This window comes from Capricornis sumatraensis, chromosome X, assembly GCF_032405125.1.
Source record: "Capricornis sumatraensis isolate serow.1 chromosome X, serow.2, whole genome shotgun sequence".
Taxonomy (NCBI): domain Eukaryota; kingdom Metazoa; phylum Chordata; class Mammalia; order Artiodactyla; family Bovidae; genus Capricornis; species Capricornis sumatraensis.
Genome location: NC_091092.1, coordinates 131,609,229 through 131,613,809, shown reverse-complemented (window position 1 = coordinate 131,613,809; position 4,581 = coordinate 131,609,229). Strand labels below are relative to the sequence as shown.

Genomic DNA, 4,581 nt, shown 5'->3' with positions numbered 1-4,581 from the left:
CAAGAGCTGAGTGAAGTGTAGAATTTGGGGAGTGGAGTTGCATTACTGAGAATATTAAGAGAGGCTAGAACTAGCAAGCATCCTAATGCTGTGCCATTCTCCTACACTCCCTCTCTATATAAACACTGAACACCACTAAAGAATATCCATTTGAAAGACTGTCTAATCATTATTTTGCTCTAAGTTTTCAAACCAAAATATCAATGTCAATTGACTCAGTCTTCTGGAATTGTGATGATTAATTTATTTTCTAATTTTTTATGAGTATATACCAATACTGTATGATTCCAACTATGTGACATTCTTAAAAAGGCAAACTATGGAGACAGTAAAAAGATCAGTGGTTGCCAGGTGCTTGTTGGTGGGGATGGGGGTGAAGGAGAGATGAATAAGCAGAGCACAGATAATTTTTAGGGTAGTGAAAAAAGTGTCATACTGTAATGATGAATACATATCATTATACATTTGTCCAAACCCAGAGAGTATACGACACCAAGTTATTATTGTTCAGTTGCTCAGTCATGTCTGACTCTCTGACCCCATGGACTGCAGCTTGCCAGGCTTCCCTGTCCATCATCACCTCCTGGAGCTTGCTCAAACTCATGTCCATCGAGTCGGTGATGCCATCCAACCATCTCATCCTCTGTCATCCCCTTCTCCTCCTGCCTTCAATCTTTCCCAGCATCAGGATCTTTTCCAATGAGTCCGTTCTTCGCATCGGGTGACCAAAGTATTCGAGCTTCAATCATTTCAGTGAATATTTCAGCATCAGTCGTTTCAGTGAATATTCAGGACTGATTTCCTTTAGGGTTGACTGGTTTGATCTCCTTGTAGCCCAAGGGACTCTCAAGAGTTTTCTCCAACACCACAGTTCAAAAACATCAATTCTTTGGCCCTCAGCTTTCTATATGGTGTAACTCTCATCTCACATCCATACAGGACTACTTGAAAAGCCATAGCTTTGACTAGACTGACCTTTGTCAGCGAACTAATGTCTCTGCTTTTTAATATGCAGTCTAGGTTGGTCATAACTTTTCTTCCAAGGAGCAAACATCTTTTAATTTTATGGCTACACTCACCATCTGCAGTGATTTTGGAGCCCAAGAAAATAGTTTGTCACTGTTTCCATTGTTTCCTCATCTATTTGTCATGAAGTGATGGGACCGGATGCCATGATCCTAGTTTTCTGAATGTTGAGTTTTAAGCCAGGTTTTTCACTTTCCTCTTTCACTTTCATCAAGAGGCTCTTTAGTTCTTCTTCACTTTCTGCCATAAGAGTGGTGTCATCTGCATATCTGAGGTTATTGATATTTCTCCCAGCAATCTTGATTTCAGCTTGTGCTTCATCCAGCGCAGCATTTTGTGTGATGTACTCTGCGTATAAATTAAATAAGCAGGGTGACAATATACAGCCTTGACATACTCCTCTCCCTATTTGGACCCAGGCTGTTGTTCCATGCCCTGTTCTAACTGTTGCTTCTTGACCTGCATACAGATTTCTCAAGAGGCAGGTAAGGTGGTCTGGTATTCCTATCTCTTTAAGAATTTTTCACAGTTTTTGTGATCTACACAGTCAAAGGCTTTAGTGTAATCAATAAAGCAGAAGTAGATGTTTTTCTAGTATTCTCTTGCTTTTTTCGATGATCAAACAGATGTTGGCAATTTGATCTCTAGTTCCTCTGCCTTTTCTAAATCCAGCTTGAACATCTGGAAGGTCATGGTTCATGTAGTGTTGAAGCCTGGCTTGGAGAATTTTGAGCATTACTGTGCTACCGTGTGAGATGAGTGAAATTGTGTGGTAGTTTGAACATTCTTTGGCATTGCCCTTCTTAGGGATTGGAATGAAAACTGACCTTTTCCAGTCCTGTGGCCACTGCTGAGTTTTCCAAATTTGCTGGCATTTTGAGTGCAGCACTTTCACAGCATCATCTTTCAGCATTTGAAACAGCTCAACTGGAATTCCATCACCTCCACTAGCTTTGTTCGTAGTAATGCTTCTTAAGGTCCACTTGACTTCTCACTCCAGAATGTCTGGCTGTAGGTGAGTGATCACACCGTTGTGGTTATCTGGGTCATGAAGATCTTTTTTGTATAGTTCTTCTGTGTGTATTCTTGCCACCTCTTCTTGATATCTTCTGCTTCTGTTAGGTCCATACCATTTCTGTCCTTTATTGTGCCCATCTTTGTGTGAAATGTTCCCTTGGTATCTCTAATTTTCTTGAAGAGATCTCTAGTCTTTCTCATTCTATTGTTTTCCTCTATTTCTTTGCATTGATCACTGAGGAAGGTTTTCTTACCTCTCCTTGCTATTCTTTGGAACTCTGCATTCATATGGGTATATCTTTCCTTTTCTCCTTTGCCTTTCACCTCTCTTCTTTTCTCAGGTTATTTGTAAGGCCTCGTCAGACAACCATTTTGCCTTCTTGCATTTCTTTTTCTTGGAGATAGTCTTGATCCCTGTCTCCTGTACAATGTCATGAACCTCTGTCCATAGTTCTTCAGGCACTGTATCATATCTAATTCCTTGAGTCTTTTTGTCACTTCCACTGTATAATTGTAAGGGATTTGATTTAGGTCATACCTGAATGGTCTAGTGGTTTTCCCTACTCTCTTCAATTTAAGTCCGAATTGTGCATTAAGGAATTCATGAACTGAGCCACAGTCGGCTCTTGGTCTTGTTTTTATTGACTGTATAGCGCTTCTCCATCTTCAGCTTCAACGAATATAATCAGTCTGATTTCGGTGTTGACCATTTGTTGATGTCCATATGTAGAGTCATCTCCTGTGCTGTTGGAAGAAGTTTTTTGCTATGACCAGTGTGTGCTCTTGGCAGGGCCTTTGCCCTGTTTCAGTTTGTACTCCAAGGCCAGACTTGCCTGTTACTCCAGGTATCTCTTGACTTCCTACTTTTGCATTCCAGTCCCCTATGATGAAAAGGACATCATTTTTTGGTGTTAGTTCTAGAAGGTCTTGTAGATCTTCATAGAACCATTCAACTTCAGCTTCTTTAGCATTACTTGTTGGGGCACAGACTTGGATTACTGTGATATTGAATGGTTTGCCTTGGAAACTAGTAGAAATCATTCTCTCGTTTTTGAAATTGTACCCAAGTACTGCATTTTGGACTCTTGTTGTCTATGATGGCTACTCCATTTCTTCTAAGGGATTCTTGCCCACAGTAGTAGATATAATGGTCATCTGAATTAAATTTGCCCATTCCTATCCATTTTAGTTCACTGATTCCTGAAATGTAGATGTTCACTCTTACCATCTCCTGTTTGACCACTTCTGAGTTGCCTTGATTCATAGACCTAAGATTCCAGGTTCCTACGCAATATTATTTTTTACAGCATCAGAATTTATTTTCATCACCAGTCATATCCAGAACTGGGTGTTGTTTTCGCTTTGGCTCCATCTCGTTGTTCTTTCTGAAGTTATTTCTCCACTGATCTCCAGTAGCATGTTGGGTAGTTACTGACCAGGGCATTCATCTTTCAGTGTCATATCTTTTTGCCTTTTCATACTGTTCATGAGATTCCCAATGCAAGAATATTGAAGTGGTTTGCCATTCCCTTCTCCAGTGGATCAGTTTTGTCAGAACTCTCCATGTTCTGGACCATGAGTCATCCATCTTGGGTGGCCTACATGTCATGGCTCATAGTTTCATTGAGACATAGTTTCACTTGAGATGCTACATGTATGAAAATATTTTTAAACTACCCTTAAAACATTGATAATATGGTTGTATTTAAAGTTCTATATTGAAACTATTTTTTTTAAGCAAAGTCTTTATTTTCAAGAAAAAAGTACATTCTTATTTCCTGTTCTTGGCATAAGTTTTAATTACTTCCAGTGGAACCAAAGCCTCCTGAACCCCTTTCAGTGTCATCTAAAATTTGAACTTCCTCTATTTCTGGGTAAAATATCCATTCACAAATGAGCTGTGCAATTCGATCACCCTTTTTGACTTCAAACTTCTCTTTGCCAAAATTAAACAGGACAACACCAACATTTCCTCCATAATCTTCATCTATGACACCAGCTTCTACATCTATGAAGTGTTTTGTTGCCAAGCCAGAACGAGGAGCCGCTCTTCCATAGCACCCAGAAGGAAGGGCTATCTGAATGTCAGTTTTCACAAGCACTTTCTCCATTGGTGGTACTGTGTAACCATAGGCACTGTACAGGTCGTAGCCCGCAGTGCGCGCAGACCCGTTGGTGGGGGCTGTGGTGTGCTCCGAGAGCCGGGCAAAGAGGGAGACGCATATCTCCCGCCTCCGTGGCCCGGGCCACTTGCTGGGGGAGACGACTTGTGCCTCTTGAGAGCAGGGCATGGCAGCGTAGAACGTGGGCACAAGAGGGAGCAGGGGGAACAAGAGAGAGAGAGAGCGCGCGCGCAGATGAGTTCTCTGAAACTATTTTTTAAAGGAAGTTTGATAGCAACACTCCATTTCCTTCTAGCTAGTCTATTGCTTTTATTTGTGAGCTGTTTTTTCTCTTGGAAGACTTTAGAATCTCTTTATACCCAGTGTTCTGAAATTTTAGAATAATACCTTAGCAAGGGCATGGTGCTGGGTTGGC

At 40.9% G+C, this 4,581-nt stretch overlaps 1 pseudogene; it reads right to left on the bottom strand.

Annotated features, from left to right (window-relative positions):
* Positions 1–3,839: 3,839 nt before the first annotated feature.
* Positions 3,840–4,334, bottom strand: LOC138071959 (deoxyuridine 5'-triphosphate nucleotidohydrolase pseudogene; annotated as a pseudogene).
* Between the last annotated feature and the right edge of the window lie 247 nt (positions 4,335–4,581).